This window comes from Pan troglodytes, chromosome 8, assembly GCF_028858775.2.
Source record: "Pan troglodytes isolate AG18354 chromosome 8, NHGRI_mPanTro3-v2.0_pri, whole genome shotgun sequence".
Taxonomy (NCBI): domain Eukaryota; kingdom Metazoa; phylum Chordata; class Mammalia; order Primates; family Hominidae; genus Pan; species Pan troglodytes.
The window spans coordinates 123,066,738-123,082,499 of record NC_072406.2 but is presented as its reverse complement, the minus strand read 5'-3'; the positions used below and the strand labels follow the sequence as shown (position 1 = coordinate 123,082,499).

Genomic DNA, 15,762 nt, shown 5'->3' with positions numbered 1-15,762 from the left:
AATTTGTAACAGTGAGAACGGTTGAGAAAAGCATACAGGACTTAGGCTAACTAGTCCTGGATTAATGGGTTGTGTTCAAGCAAGTAAAGGAGAGATGGCAAAGCATTACAGGTGGGTGGCATGAAAAAGAAAGTTTTGCCTAGAATAGGGAGTGGAGCTTAGTTTGCACGGGACACTGAAAATGTGTCACTTTGCTGAAGCAAATGGTCAAATGTGCAGAAATAACAGGAACTGGGGTAGAGGATGAATAATCTGTAAATTTGAAACTGCACAGTATGAACTTTACTGGTATATAAGATTCTACAGTTAAACAAATACATCATTATTTGCTAGCACACCAGGAGAGCTCTATCTATTACTACTCAATCCTTTCAAAAAAAAAGAAAAAAATTATTTTGCGCTGCGATGGAGAGAGACTAAGAAAAACTCTAGAGATACTGATTCAGAAAATAATGCTGATAAGCCAATATGAAAGTACATTTACTAAAACCATACAACTGAATAATGGGAAATATGCATAGCTAAAGGGTTACAGGCATTGCTTATCAATTTGTATTTAAGAAATGTCATTATATCAAGTTTCTGGAAATCAAATTTCTATTTAGCAAGATATGTATACCCTAAATTTAGAAGGACACCTCCTATATAAGGATCAAATGAAATACATAAGGTGTAAAATCACATATATTAAGTACAGAGGATAGAACAAGATTATCCCTATTAAAAGGTAAGAAAACTTGGAAAGAAATAAAAAGTAAACTTTTCTAATGATAAAAACGAAAAAAGAAAATACGTGACCTGAGATATTTGTTTAAAAATACAAATTCCCAGGCTCCATCACAAATCACTGAATCAAAATTTTAGGGAGAGGGGGTCTAGGTATTTTATAAAAATAAACGCCTCAACAAAAGCTTATCAAGTTCGGGAAACACATGATATGACCAAATGTAAGATCTGAACACCAGTATATTTAATATTATATTTTTCAAATATAATTAAAAAACAATGAATGTTGAAGGTAATGGGTGGGTCAAGAAAGAAACTGTATTAATGAAAATATAAGTTATTAATAAAGTTCCCATTGAAATCTAAAAGGACTTTCCATAATCCATAATACTATCCACTGTATCTGAAATTCAGACTGATACTTGAACTGTCTGATGGGTTTACTGCAGTGGTGATGAATTTGAACTAGTGACCCACAAACTCATCCTGTAGCACTTGTACCTAATGAGATTTGCTGATATATATAGTTCAATAATAGCTCATAAGAAATATAACTAGTCAGAGAATAAAGCTTTTGACTTTGACAAAATTACTATGCTTTACTTAAGGGAATTAACTAACCAGACAGACCTAGCTATTAACTAAAAATTTTTCACATCCAGTAAAAATATTTTTGGCCAAGAGAACTAACAAATTATCTGACAGTCAAAAATTAAGTTCTGGATCTAGTTCAGACCTGAATCAGGTGACACTGTCAAATGTTTTAGATAAGAAAACATACTGAGAGTAATCTTTCATGTTTCTTGGAAATAAGTTATTTATTTAATAGTTGTTTTTTAATCACTTCAACTCCACTATGTTTTGGGGGAAGGCTATATTTGCACAAAATTTGAATCTTGCACTCATTTAGGTAATAGAATACACAGTACCCAGTCTCAGAATGCTTGAAATCTAGTGATAAAAGCATAAAATTGCAACAATAATTAAGCTGAGGCTGGCAAGGAGGTTTTTATACTGGGATCTTTACTACCCCAGAGGACTCTTTTATTCACCTCCACCTAATAACTACTGCATATGAAGCACTTGATATGTTAGCTCCCTTGAATACACTTAACCATTAGTGACCCCAAACAAAAACACTACAAATTTGGCCAGGTGTGGTGGTTCACTTCTGTAATCCTAGCACTTTGGGAGGCTGAGGCAGGCGGATCACTTAAGGTCAGGAGTTCGAGACCAGCCTGACCAACATGGTGAAACACCATCTCTACTAAAAAATACAAAAATTAGCCGGGCGTGGTGGCGGGCGCCTGTAATCCCAGCTAGTCGGGAGGCTGAAGCAGGAGAGTCACTTGAACCCAAGAGGCAGTGGTTGCAGTGAGCTGAGATTGTGCCACTGCACTCTAGCCTGGGCGACAGAGAGAAATTCCTCAAAAACAAAACCAAATAAAAACTACAAACTTGGTGGAGCTCTGAGTTGATACCATTTTTCTCTGGAACATAACTATATTCCAAATTATGAAAACTCTGAATTTCAAATTCCTAAGTAGAATAGTTCCTCTAGTCCCAATTTACAGATGAGAAAACTGAGGCACCAAAGTCAGATGCCTACTAAGTGACTAAGGAAAAATTCAAAACCAGGTCAGCCTGGTCAGGACTCAAAAGCCCAGATATATTCTTTTCCCATCCCATGTTGGATTTCAGAGATAAAACATCCAAATCATGACTATATGAGGGTGGTGATTACAATTCATTTAGGCTTCTAATGGCTTCTAAGTCAAGGGTGAGCAAACTTTTTCTGTAAAGGGCCAGATTTTAAATATTGAGGCTTTGAAAGACAGATTGCTTTCTGCTGCAGGTACTCAATTCTGTCAGTTTAGCATAAAAGTAGACAATATGCAAATGAGTAAGAGTGGCTGTGTTTCAATAAAACTTTACCAAAAACAGACCTCAAACTGGATTTGGCCATCAGGCCATAGTTTCCCAAGCCCTGTCATAAGTCAGTGTCAGGTTTTAAATCATTCCTTTCAGGAACTATATTTTTATGCAAATTGGACACAAGAAGTAAAAAATGTAGGCTGCCAAATTTGGAAACGCTGGTTATTCAAATTTAGTAATTTGGACTTTATCATGCAGACATCATGATTCTTTCAACTCTAATGTTCCAGCAGTGTACTCTTAGGGGCTGCCAAGAGTAAATATAAAAAGCCAATAAAGGATTCCTGAAGGAGAAGAGAAGAGGCTATGATTACAGTCATATTTTAACAAAATTTACCTGACAATGTTTAGAATGACTGTAAACAGTCAGGACTTCAGAAGGAAGGCAGAAAATTTAAAAAGCAATAATAATTTCGTGTTTAATCAGTGCCAGACATTTTCAGCAAGAATTCCCTAATGTTCAATCATTGCCAGACATTTTCAGCAAGAATCATCTGGCGAGCTTAGAAATCCTAACCCCTAATCCAAGAATGCTAACAAAATAAATATCTGTGGTAGGGAACAGTAAGCTGTATGTTTAAAGAGTTTTCCAGGTGATTCTATGTAGAGCCAAATTTGGAAGCCACTGCAACAGTCCATGCCAAACATGATAAAGGTACAATCTAACTATTTTTAGCTACAGTATTTTGGAATTTTGTAGGTTCACTTTAGGTTGTCTCAATGTTTAGAGAAATGCTACTGGCATTTAATGGGCCAGGTCTGGAGATGAGAACTATCCTTGCATACTGTACAACCTTCAAATACCTACCAGATATATAACTAGGTGAAATACCTGTTTATAATTTTGAGCACCTAATTCCATTTTACACAAAAACTGCAATATTTTTGCACTATTCTTTAAGAGTTATTTGTTATTTCTGATGATCACTGATACTCATACTGATCTTGGTATCCGAGTCACAAATATAACACGTCTATATCAGTTTGCACTTCTAACAATCACATTCATGAGGACATATGTACAAACTTTTGCCCTTCATTGCTTTCTGGTATTGTGCCTGAACACTTAAATACTGAAACATAAAATGTATAATAAATTCTTCATTTTTTTCTAATATCATTGTGCCTAAGCATTTACATAACATATAAAATGTACAATATTTTTCTTATATATCTCCTTTAAGAAATTACATAGATTTTTAAAAATAATGTAGGTTACTATCATTTTAGAAGAGTAAGGAAGTGTTACAGAATGTTGCATAAATGGGATATTAGGTCTGATGTACTTGAGAACAACTGGTTTAAACTACAAAGGTACTAGGAAAATATAGGAATAATTCTAGAGACAGAAAGCAGTTGGGGATGAACAGGAGTAGGGAGAAGGAAGGGATTCAGGGTAATGTCTGAGTAGCCGGCTTAAATCAGGTGGAGGCAGCATGATTATTCAAGACAGGGAACAAAAAAAAAAAAAGAAAATTAGTAAAATTTTGAACAAATTTATACTTAGATTCTAGTCTAGTCCACACTTGAAAATGTGATTTTAGAATAAAGGAGGGAGGTCTGGGCTAGAAATAAAGATACAGCTTTGGTGTCAACAGCAAAGGTTTCAGATGAGACTATCCACAAAACGCATGTAGAAGATGATACTGGTACTCTGGGGAAGATAATTATTTAGAAATGGATGGATGGGCCAAGTGCAGTGGCTCACGCCTGTAATCCTAGCATCTTGGGAGGCTGAGGCGGACGGATCAGGAGGTCAGGAGATTGAGACCATCCTGGCCAACATGGTGAAACCCCGTCTCTATTAAAAATACAAAAATTAGCTGGGCGTGGTGGTGCACACCTGTAGTCCCAGCTACTCGGGAGGCTGAGGCAGAAGAATCGCTTGAATTGGGAGACAGAGGTTGCAGTGAGCCAAGATCACACCACTGCACTCCAGCCTGGCAACAGAGCAAGACTCCGTCTTAAAAAAAAAAAAAAAAAAAAAAAAAGAAGAAAGAAATGGATGGAAGACAAAGGCCTCAAAGAGAAACAGAGGTACACATAAACTAGGAAAGGGTATTGTCAAAGCAGCAGCCAGTTCATCTATTTAAATTTTAGAAGGAAGGAGTAGTCAAATATATGTAGCATACTGGCAGAAAACTTAGCCTTAGAGAAGACAGATCTTTTTTCCTTTCAATTAAAAAATGAGAATGGATTCAGCTACAGACAAGTTTGTTTGAAGGGAGGAGGAATAAGAGAGTTAAGTGGGATTATCATCTCCAGTTACATACAGAATCATATTTGTTTGGTGAAACAGAAGCAAATTAATCTGTTGAGAACATGAAAGGCAAAGTTTGCTAAGGGGTTGATGAAAGAAGTAAAAGGAATGTATGAGGACATAGACCAGAGATAAATAAAATTGCTGAGTCTGATAAATTTTGATATCATTAATTTGTAGTGGCATCAATCTCCAAAACTGTATTTGGCAATCTAAATTGTATTCCTAAATTAATTTAAAGTTGAGGGGATTCACAGGGCAAGTGTGGCAGAAAAATAAGGGACCAGACAGTACAGTTTGGGCTGGTAAGGAGAAAAAAGTGAACCTAATAAGCCATTAGTTTCTTAGATAATTAGAGGAAAAGGGAGTGATCAAGAAACTGGAAGAGTGAGTTGGAAATTGTGGGCTGGGGGGGGGGGGGTATCTTAATGATTAAGAATCTGATGTTCTTCCTGCAGGAGAATTTACATTTATCCACAAACATATACATGCGGCATTATACACACCAGGTAAAAAACTATGTTCAATTAAGTCAAAGAGTCGGTATAACAGACGAGCATTAAAAAGCTAAAAAGATAGTAAATTATGGCAAAACAAAGCAATAAGCTTTCAATCACAACAGTCCTAAGAATTTGAGAAGTAAAGAAATGAGCTGATTTACTCAAGCACATATTGGAGTCACTGAGTTGCTGAAACTAGAATACAGAGCTACTGATATTCAGGGCACTATTCTAACCAATCTTGCTGACTACAATAACATATTTTATCTTGATGAACCATTTAAATGGTATGAAAGCACGGAACAATACTACAACCAAAGGTACCCATTTATGAATATTGCTATTTCCAAACTTAAATACAAAGATCAGCAAATTACAGGAAGAAAATATCTATTAAGTTAATGTTGCCTTACGGCAAATGCCCAAGAAAGAGCTTGTTTTCTTGATCTCTGAACAAAGCTCCAGGTTCACCAGAAAAGGTACCCTGATGTCTAATTCTGCAAGTCAGCTAAAACCTTTTCTTTCAACTAAAGAGGCTACAAATATATCTAACTTTCTTACAAGAAGAAGCTACTTACGAGATATTTCACTGGCAATATATTAAAAGGAACATTAAACGGAATACTTTGTTATTTAAAAAAAAAAGGATTTTTCCTAGGGCCCAATCATTTATTTTTTCTTTTATTTCTCATAAACATGAAATACATAATGATTATATAAGGTAACGGAGGCAGACAATCTAAACCCAAGCAGATCAAGATAAATGTAAGATTTAAAACATTCATTTTATACAAGACTATCATTTTTTAACATGTCAGAAGAGTTTTCAAACTGGAAAAGTCTTAAACTTTTTATTCCACAATTTCAACATATTTTAGGACAAGGAGCACTGCTGTGAAAAACAAAGGTTTTTTAAAAAGCAGCAAAGTATCACAGGACATTAGGCAAAGCAGCAGAATTGCAAGCGGCTATATCCAAAGAAGCAGAGTGGTCTTAAGGTATGAAATGTAGTCAGGAGTTTGAGACCAGCTTGGCCAACGTGGTGAAACCCAGTCTCTACTAATAATACCAAAAAAAATTACCCAGGTGTGCTGGCGCGCACCTGTAATCCCAGCTACTTGGGAGACTGAGCAGGAGAATCACTTGAACCCGGGAGGCGGAGGTTGCAGTGAGCCGAGACTGCAGCCACTCCAGGCAGAGTGCAGTGAGCGCCACTGCACTCCAGCCTGGGTGACAAGAGCGAAACTCCGTCTCAAAAAAAAAAAGACATGAAATGTAAAAAACCTGTTGGATCCACAGGAGTCATTTCAGGCAATTAGGCACATGCAGATACCAGAGGAAGCTATTACAGGTGACTCTGCAAAGTCTATAATTCTCTACATATGTTGGTGCATGTGCTACCCATACATAGCCATATATTTGGGTTGTGTGACCCATGTACTTAAAAAGCATATATTTAATAAGTTTCCATCACTTACAACTCTGTCATATCTTCCAATTTTGATGACAATGACCTTTAAATTATCTAAAATTACTTTATTTGCTTAATTGTTCCTTATGTCTTTATACCCTTCCTTCCTCCTAACTCTTCAACGAGAACAGGAACTTTGTTCAGTGTTGAATGAACATTGTAATATCAGAAAATAAAACATGTAATTAAGTCTCATATTTCAATTTCTACTCTAGGACAATGTACTTTAGTAAAAAAGAAATTATAATATTTTGGTTGAAACAAAAATTATAGAAAACAGAGCAATGACACAAAGTCACATTATGTATTTCTTGGTTAAAAGATTCTATTTTCCCCCTGAAGTTCCCTTTCACACTACAGGTTAACAGATGTCCCACACGTGATATTGCAAGTATGAATTTATTAAGTCAGCAGTTAATGAGTCTACACAAAACTCTGCATACAGAGACCTCAATAAATGTCTTTTAAACTGAACTGAGATAATCAATAGATTTTCCTCCCAATCTCACTAAAAACCTACCTCATTTGCATCAAACTTGATTTCCTTCCAAAATCAGATCTTTATCCCAAACTGCTCCATTTCAGTAAAAGACAACATTCAGTTAAGCAAGAAACTTAAGAGTTATTCCTATTCCTCCTTCCTTAATTTCCCATATCCAAACCTTTGGCAAACATGGTGGACTTTAGTCAAAATGAATCACAAATCATCTACTCTCCACATTCATTGCCTTCACCGTACTCCAAGCTCTCATCATCTCTCTCTTGAACTACCTTGTCTCCTACCTTGGCCTGCTGATTCCCACATACTTTAAATCCATTCTCCAAAAAGTGAACAAAGCACTTTTTATCCAAATAGTTCATATTACTCTCCTGCTCAAATTCTCTAATGGCTTTCCGCTGTATGCAGCACAAAATGTTACAGAGGACTAGAAATGGCTAATTTTTCAAATATTAGGTAAAGAAAAGACATCTTAGAGTTGCCCCATTAAATCTCAAAATTAACATATTTTAGGAAAAGGTTTCCCTGACTGTCTCTTCAACCTTATCTCTTACCAATCTCTCACTGGCTTACTATTCCCCAGTAACACTGCTCTTACTGTTCCTTGAAAACATCAATTTCTTTCCTACCTCAAGCCCTTGTCTGTGTTTCCTCTGCCTGGAATGTTCTTCCCCAGTCTTCGCATGGCTGACTCTTTTATTAATATTTAGGACTCACCTCAAGCTTCACCCCTTAAATAAAGCCTTCTCTGACCATCTATCCTGTATTATTTTCTTCATAACATTAGTATATGAAATTACTTTACTCTTTTATGTTTATTTGCTTATGACACATCCCATTTCCCTGCAAGAATGTAAGCTCTGTAAGACTTCCTTCCATAAGATAAGGGACCTGGTCTGTCTTGTTCACAAATATACTGTTAGCATCTTTATCAGTTCCTGTTTTATAGTAGTTGATTAAGACCTATATTAAAATAACAAAACATTTAAACCTTAATTTCAAAGGCACTTTTAATTTCAAAGTGACTTGAGAATCTGCTGCAAAGAAGCTAGCTGATACTACCCCTTTATTTTGATGCTAACATAAACATTTATCATATAACTAGGTAGTGAATGAGATGATTCTAGATGACCAAGTCTTCTGATTCCATAGTCAATATACTCCTGCCACCCTAACCAAGCTGCCTCTCTCATGTTAAAAAATGTATAATCAGAAAATAAAACATGTAATTAATTCAAATATTTCAATTTCTATTCTAGGACAATATCTTTTAGTAAAAAAGAAATTACATTTGTAATATTTAATATTAATATAAGTAAATATTTTAACTTAGTATATACTGTGAACACTAAATTGGAATATAAACCTTAATAAATTATACACAAAAACAATGGACTTTTTTTTCCTTAAAAAGAGGCAAACAGTAGCTTTTCCTGAATACAAATTATTTAGAATAAAAATGTAATTTTTCAACAAATTTTTGGTCAACAAAAACTAAATCAGTGCTTATAGACAAGCCAAATTAGAAAATAAAATAAACCAAGATAGATGACTTCACTTAGGTTAAATATATTAAAAAGTAATAATTATATATAATTAAAAATTTTCCTTTTTATACTATAGAAGAGGTATCACCAGATATCCATTTTTAAAGTATATTTCCTTTTCTATTCCCCCCAATCCACCAAATATGTGGCATAAGATGGTAGGTTTAAATATATATACACATCAAACCTATCAAAATATATATATATACACGTGTGTGTGTGTGTATATATATCTCTCTCTCTCAAAGATTTACTGTAACTACACACAAGTTATACAATCCATCAATTGTGCTCCTTGGTATTACCCAATGAGATGAAAACTATGTTCACAGAAAAACTTGTACACAGATGTTTATGGCAGCTTTATAATTGCCCAAACTTAGAGGCAACCAAGATGTCTTTCAATGGGTGAATGAATAAACTGTGGTACATCATAAAATACAATATTAATCAGCGCTAAAATGAATTGAGCTATCAAGCCACAAAAAGACACAAAAGAATTTTAAATGCACATTTCTAAATGAAAGAAGCCAATCTGCAGAGGCTACATACTGTATGAATCCAACTATGAGACTTTCTGGCAAAGATAAAACCAGGGAGAGAATAAAAAGATCAGTGATTCTGATCATTAGAGAAATGCAAATCAAAACTACAATGAGACACCATCTCACGCCAGTCAGAATGGTGATTATTAAAAAGTAAGGAAACAACAGACTCTGGCCAGGCTGTGGAGAAACAGGAACACATTTAAACTGCTGGTGGGAATGTAAATTAGTTCAACCATTGGGGAAGACAGTGTGGCGATTCCTCAAGGATCTAGAACCAGAAATACCATTTGACCCAGCAATCCCATTACTGGGTATATAGCCAAAGGAGTATAAATCATTCTAATATAAAGACACATGCACACATATGTTTACTGCAGCACTATTTACAATAGCAAAGACATGGAACCAACCCAAATGCCCATCAATGACAAATTGGGTAAACAAATGTGGTACATATATATCATGGAATACTACGCAGTCACAAAAAAAGAATGAGCTCATGTCCTTTGCAGGAACATGGATGAAGCTGGAAGCCATCATCTTCAACAAACTAACACAGGCACAAAAAACCAAACATTGCATGTTCTCACTCATAAGTGGGAATTGAACAATGAGAACCCATGGACACAGGGAGGGGAACAACACACACCAGGGCCTTTTGCGAGGTGCGGGACAAGGGGAGGGAGGGCATTAAGACAAACACCTAATGCAGCCAGGGCTCAAAACCTAGACGACAGGTTGATCGATGCAGCAAACCATGATGGCACATGTATACCCATGTAACAAACCTGCACATTCTGCACATGTATCCTGGAACTTAAAGTAAACTTAAAAAAAAAAAATCAGTTATTGCTAGGGGTTGGGGGAGTGAGGGATGAATAGGTGGAACACAGGAATTTTCAGGGCAGTAAAGCAATTCCCTATGATACTATAGTGATAGTTATATGTCATTACACATTTGTCAAAATCCATTGAACCTACAACAGTAAAAACCCTAATGTAAACTATGCACTTTCTGTGATAATATGTTAATGCAAGTTCATCAATAATAATGAATGTGCTTACTCTGATGCAAGATGGTGGTGGCAGGGAAGACTTCGCTTGTAGGGTGGAAAAGGGAATATACGGGAACTCTGTACTTCCAACTCAATTTTGCTATGAACCTAAAATTTATCTAAAAGTGAAGACTATATTTTAAAAATTTAACTGGGAAAAAATCACTTAAATTACTGCTTTATTAAAAGCTGAAAAAAACAAAACGTAAAAAGGCAAAAAATTAAGGTTAACTAGTGTGAAAGAGGGCAATATTTAAGAGAAACTAGTAGTTTCATTGTCTCTAACAATCTACAGATGACCTCTTAAGTCTGTCCTAAATCAAAAATAAAAACAGCCCTGTGCCTGTAAGTTTTAATCAATTGAAAAGACATTATTAGGCCAGGTGTGGTGGTTCACACCTGTAATCCCAGTAATTTAAGAGCCTGAGGCAGGCAGATCACTTGAGGTCAGGAGTTCAAGACCAGCTTGGCCAACATGGTGAAATCCCACCTCTACCAAAAATACAGAAAAATTGGCCAGACATGGCTATAATCCTAGTTACCTGGGAGGCTGAGGTGGGAGGATAGCTTGAACCTGGGAGGCAGAGGTTGCAGTGGGCCAAGATCAGATCATGTCACCAATATCAGGATTTCCTAGATTTGAAGGCTGAACGTCACATTTTCTGTGTGTATTCTTCCATCAATGAAGACATAGGTTGATTTCATATCTTGGTTATTGTAAACAATGCTGCAATGAACATGGGAACGTAGACATTTCACAATATAATAATTTCATTTCCTCTAGATATGTACCAAGAAGTCAAAGAAATGAGATTGATGGATCATATATGGTAGTTCTCTTTTTTTTTATGAAACTCCATACTATTTTTCAGTACATGGCTGTACCAATTTACAACAGTGTAAAAGAGTTCTATTCTCTCTATATCCCCGCCAACACTTACAGTCTTATTATCGTCTTTTGGATAATAGGTATGAGGTGACATCTAACAGGTATGAGGTGACATCTCATTGTGGTTATTATTTGCATTTCCCTGATGATTAATGACGTTGAGCATTTTTTCACATACCTGATGTACACTGTATGTTGTCTTTTGAAGACCATCAATGCAAGTCCTTTGTTCATCTTAAAAACTTGGGTTGTTTTTGTATCATTGAGTTCTTAAATATATTTTGGATATTAAGCCTTTATTAAATGTATGGTTTGCAAATATTTTCTCCTATTCTGTCAATTATTGTTCACTCTGTTGATCATTTCCTTTGCTGGGCCGAAGCTTATTCAGTTGATGCAATACCATTTCTCTATTTTCACTTTTATTCCTTATGCTTTTGGGGTCATATCCAAAAAATCATTGCCCCAACCAATTTCAAGAAACTTTTCCCTTTGTTTTCTTCTAGTAATTTTACAGTTTTCGCTCTTTAAGTCTATAATCTATTTTGAGTTGATTTTTGTATATGGTGTAATTATTTTCATGTTTTTATATATAGTACAGGAATGAAATTTTTATGCTCATGCTTCTGCATATGGATATTCAGTTTTTCCAACACCATTTATTGAAGAAACTATCACTTCTCCATTCTGTGTTCTTAACATCTTTGTTAAAGATCAACTGATTGTACACACGGTATAAGCTTTCTGTTCTGTTCTACTGGTCTTTATCTCTGGTTTTATGCCAGTACCACACTGTTTGGATTACTAGGTTTGTAGTATATTTTGAACAATTATGGAGGCATCGGGTAGTATGATGCTTCCAGAATTGTTCTTGCTATGGCTGCTTGGAGTCTTTTGTGGTTACATACAAATTTTAGGACTGCTTTTCCTATTTCTGTGTAAAATATCATTGGAATTTTGATAGCTGTTGTATCAAATACATAGATTGCTTTGGGTAGTATGGACATTTTAATAATATTAATTCTTCAAATTCAAAAACAGGATATCTTTCCATTTATGTGTCTTCTTCAATTTCTTTCATCAATGTTTTATCGATTTCTGTGTAGATCACTCACCTCCTTTGTTAAATTCATTCCTTTTTATTTTTATGCTACTGTACAGGGGATTGTTTTCTTAACTTCTTATTCATTGTTAGTTTATGGAAACACAACTGGTTTTTGTACGCTAATTTTATATTTTGCAACTTTACTGAATTCATTTACTAATTCTAACATTTTTGGCGGAGTCCTTAGGGTTTCCTACATATAAGATCATGTTATCTACAGAAAGACAATTTTACTTTTTCCTTATTGATTTCCACGTCTTTTATCTCTTTTTCAGGTCTAACTGCTTTGATTCAGATGTACAGTACTTTATAAACTAGAAGTGATGAGAGAAGAAATCCTTGTCTTCTTCCTGATCTTAAGAGGACAAGCTTCCAGCTACCTGAGGGCTTATATAATCTTTACGGTGTTGAGATACGTACCTTCTATCCCTAATTTGTTGAGTTTTTATCACAAAGTGATAATCTTGTCAAATGTTTTTTCTGTATCTGTTGAGAGATCACACAATTTCTGTCCTTCATTCTGTTAATGTGGTGTATCATTTATTGGTTCTTGCATATGCTGAACCATCCTTGCATCCCTGGGATAAATCCCACTTGCTCACTGTGTGTGAACCTTTTAATGTGTTGCTGAATTCAGTTTAGTAGTATTTTGTTGAGGATTTCTGCGTCTACGTTAATCAGAGATACTGACCTGTATTTTTTTTTTTTCTTTTAGTGTCCTTGTTTGGCTTTGGTATCACAGCAACACCAGACTTGTAAAATGAGTTTGGAAGTATTCCCTCCTCTAAGGTTTTGGAAGAGTTTTAGGACTTGTGCTATGTCTTCTTTAAAGGTTTGTTGGAATTCACCAGTGGAGCCTTCAGGTCCAAAGCTTTTCTTTTTTGGGAGGTTCTTGATTACTGATTCAGTCTCCTTACAGTCATTGGGTGTGATTGGATTTTCTCTTTCTTCATGATCGGTAGACTCTATGCTTCTAGAAAAAAATTTCCATTTCTTCTAGGCTATCCATCTGTTTGTGTATAGTTATTCATTGTAGTCTCTTATTATCTCATTTGTATTTCTGTTGTATCAGCTGTAATGGCTTCTCTTTCATTTGTAATTTTAATTGAGTCCTTTTTTTGCATAGTCTAGCTAAAGATTTGTCAGTTCAGTTTCTTTTCACAAAACCAACTCTTAGTTTCATTATCTCTTCTACAGTTGTTCTAGTCCCTATTTCACATTTATTTCTGCTCTGATCTTTATTATTCCTTTCCTTCTAACAACTTTACGTCTGGTTTGGATTCTAGTACAAGGTTTCCAATCTTTTGGCTTCTTTGGACCACACTGGAAGAAGGATTGTCTTGGGCCACATGTAAATTACACTAACACTAACGCCAGCTGATGAGCTGGGGAAAAAAAAAAATGCAAAAAATCTCTCATAATGTTTTAAGAAACTTAGAAAGTTTACAAGTCTGTATTGGGTCACATTCAAAGCCATCCCTGGCTGCATGTGGCCCACAGGTTGGACAAGCTTGTTCTAGTCCTTTGAGATACAAAGTAAGGTTGTTCATTTGATTATCTTCATTTTTCCTTAATGGAAGCATTTATCACCATAAAATTCCCTCTTAAAACTGCTTTTGCTGCTTCACGTAAGTTTTGCTATGTTGTGTTTCCACTGTCTTTTGTCTCGAGACACCCTTTCAAATGTCCCTTTTTTCTTTGATCCACTGGTTGTTCAGGAATGTGTTAATTTCCACATATTTGTAAATTTTCCAGTTTTCCTCCTGGTGTTATTGATTTCTAGTTTCATACTCTTATGCTTACAAAAAAATACTTGATACAATTTCAATCTTCTCAAATTTCTTAACACTTGTTTTATGACCTAATGTGTCTTAAAGAATGTTCAATGTGCACTTAAAAAGAGTGTATATTCTGCTACTGTTCAATGAAATGCTCTGTATATGCCTGTTACGTCCATTTGGCCTAAAATGTTGTTCAAGTCTGTTATTTCTTTATTGATTTTCTGTCTGGCTAATCTATCTATTGCTAAAGCAGGGGTACAAAAGTCCCTATTATTATATTACTATCTATTGTTCCTATCATTTCTGTTAAGATTTTAGAATCTTGGCTTTCTCATTATAAAAAATATTTTGGTGCTCTGATGTTGAGTGTATATATATTTACAACTATTATATCTTCTGGATGAACTGCCTTCTTTATCATTGTATAATGACTTTGTCTCTTACGACAGTTTTTGACTTGAAGTCTATTTTATCTTACGTAAATATAGCCACCCCATTCTCTTCTGGTTACCACTTGCGTGAAATATCTTTTTCCATTTCTTCATTTTCAGCCTATGTGTGTCCTTAATGCTAAAATGAATCTCTTTTAGGCATAATACTGTAGGATCTTTTAAAAAATATATTTTAAAAAACTCTGCCTTTTGATTAGAGAACTTAATCCATTTACATTAAAAGTAATTGTGGATAAAGTCTTACCATTGTCATTTTGTTGTTTTCTGACTATCTTGTAGCTCCTCTATTTCTTTCATCTTCTCTTAATGTTTTCCTTTGCGATTTGATTTTTTTTTTTTTTTTTTTGGTACTTATTTGCTTTCTCTTTATCTTTTGTGTATTTACAGGGGTTTTTCTCCACGAAATGTATATAAGACATCTTGTAGTTATAATAGTCTGTTGTTAAGCTGATAAAAATTTAATTTCAATCACATACAAAAACTCTTAACTTCTCCACACCCTCTCCAAGTTTACATTATTGAGGACACAACTTATATCTTTTTAGATTATATATTTATCAACAAATTATCATAGCTAAAACTTTATTTTGTTCCTTTGATGGTGTCACGTTTCCCTGATCATTTGAGATCCTTATGGACTTGCACTGGTGTCCGCATATTTGAAGAAGTAGGCACCTCTCCAGTCTTTACAGAGGAGCTTTAACATAGGAAGCCCTTTACCAGTCAGCCTGTCCAGAGATTCCGGACAGCATGGCTGGCATAGTCCACGAGCAGGCTTGCTGCTTGACTTCTCCAGTAGGCTAGCCTCAGTTACTGGGTCCGCAAGGATGGGTCTGGAGACTGGTTCTGTGGGATCTGGCCTGGTGCCTGGGTCCATGGGTGCCAGCCTGGCACTGGGGTTCACTGAGGTGGTTCTAGTGCTGGGGTTCACAGTAAAGTTAGGGGCTCACTTGACTCTCCTTCCTCCACTTGGAGGGCATCTTTCTCCATACTG

At 35.4% G+C, this 15,762-nt stretch overlaps 1 protein-coding gene across 6 annotated transcripts in view; it reads right to left on the bottom strand.

Annotated features, from left to right (window-relative positions):
• Positions 1 to 15,762, bottom strand: part of SHOC2 (SHOC2 leucine rich repeat scaffold protein) — a 93,992-nt gene that overhangs the window by 50,632 nt on the left and 27,598 nt on the right. For 2 of the 6 annotated variants that reach the window (XM_016919317.4, XM_063782099.1), the window contains one exon: positions 11,084 to 11,268. The exons of the other annotated variants lie outside the window; for them this stretch is intronic. The gene's annotated coding sequence lies outside the window, so the exon portion shown is untranslated. The remainder of the gene's footprint in view (positions 1 to 11,083; positions 11,269 to 15,762) is intronic. 6 annotated transcript variants of the gene reach the window in all.